This window comes from Rhinopithecus bieti, unplaced genomic scaffold (genome assembly GCF_001698545.2).
Source record: "Rhinopithecus bieti isolate Rb0 unplaced genomic scaffold, ASM169854v2 scaffold_1710, whole genome shotgun sequence".
Taxonomy (NCBI): domain Eukaryota; kingdom Metazoa; phylum Chordata; class Mammalia; order Primates; family Cercopithecidae; genus Rhinopithecus; species Rhinopithecus bieti.
The window spans coordinates 460854-461916 of NW_016803559.1; the positions used below are offsets into that span (position 1 = coordinate 460854).

The following is a 1063-nucleotide window of genomic DNA, read 5'->3' on the forward strand; positions in this document are numbered from 1 at the left end:
CCCAGACGGCGCAGGCGGCAGCTGGGGGCGCGGGCGCAAGCCGACGCCTGGCCCGACCCGCACCGCGCGTGGGGCTGGCGCGCCGCCCTCGCCCGGCTTCCCGCAGTCCCCACGCGCGCGGCCGGCCCGCGCTTCCCCTCCTAAAACCTTCCTCCTGAAGGGCGACGCGGCGGCCGAGCCCCTCCCCGCGGGGGGGATGGAGCCGGATTTCTCCCGCTGCTGCTCCACGGGGCCCGGACGCGTGACCTGAGCCCACGGCACCCCGGGGGGGACGGCGTCCTCCCCGTGCCCCCGCCTCTCCTGGCTCCGCCGGGACGCAGCCCCGGTCCCCCGGAAGAGGGAAGAGGGGGACCGCGGGGAGCAGCGAAGCCGGGATCCGGCCCGGAGCAACAGGACCCAGACCCCGGGGCAGGAATCAGGTCGGGCGGAGACCAGGAGGGAAAGGAGAGACGGAGCCGCAGAAAATCCCAAAGCCGGGCCCCCTCTCCCCGCCCCCCATCCCGGTGGGACCGTCCCGCCACCGCTTCCTGCCTGGGATCAGCTTCCCAGCTTCAGCCAGAGGAAAAATCTGAGCCGCCCCTGCAGCCCCACACTGACGAGTCGCCCGGCCCGTGCATTTCCGCACGCCTCCTTACCCCGACGCCGCACCTCAGGAGCTCGCTCGCCGCGGGGACCCGTCCCTCTTCGGTCCCAGCCGCCGGCAGCCGCGCCTGCCTCCTCCCTCCGCTAGGTTTCAAATTGAAATTCCCTGGCTGGGGCCGTCAGAGGACTCTGAGCGCCGGCCCCGCCCCCTTGCGGCGGAAGCCCCTCCCGCGCCCCGCCGGACGAGCCCCGGCGCGGAAACCCCGCGGGCGGTCCCGCCCCCGACGCCCAGGCCCCGCCCCTGCGCGGGCGGGAGACCTTTCCCGCGGGATTCGCTGAGGGCAGCCGCGGGGACCCGGGGCTGGAGGACGTCCTTCGCCCTCAGGGCAGCCCGGATGATAGCTAATGCGCCTGGGCAAGGCGTTCTCAACTGCGGTTCCTGGCCTTAAATGTCCTCTTAACTTTTAAAAGTTATTTATTC

The 1063-nt window shown here is 72.8% G+C and overlaps 1 protein-coding gene across 12 annotated transcripts in view; it reads right to left on the reverse strand.

Annotated features, from left to right (window-relative positions):
- EPB41L2 (erythrocyte membrane protein band 4.1 like 2) overlaps positions 1-815 on the reverse strand; it is a 235218-nt gene extending 234403 nt beyond the window's left edge. For 3 of the 12 annotated variants that reach the window (XM_017888513.1, XM_017888490.1, XM_017888452.1), the window contains exon 1: positions 636-775. The gene's annotated coding sequence lies outside the window, so the exon portion shown is untranslated. Of the gene's footprint in view, positions 1-635 lie in introns of all 12 variants that reach the window. The other 9 variants (XM_017888504.1, XM_017888458.1, XM_017888567.1 and 6 more) reach the window with 6 other exon arrangements.
- Between the last annotated feature and the right edge of the window lie 248 nt (positions 816-1063).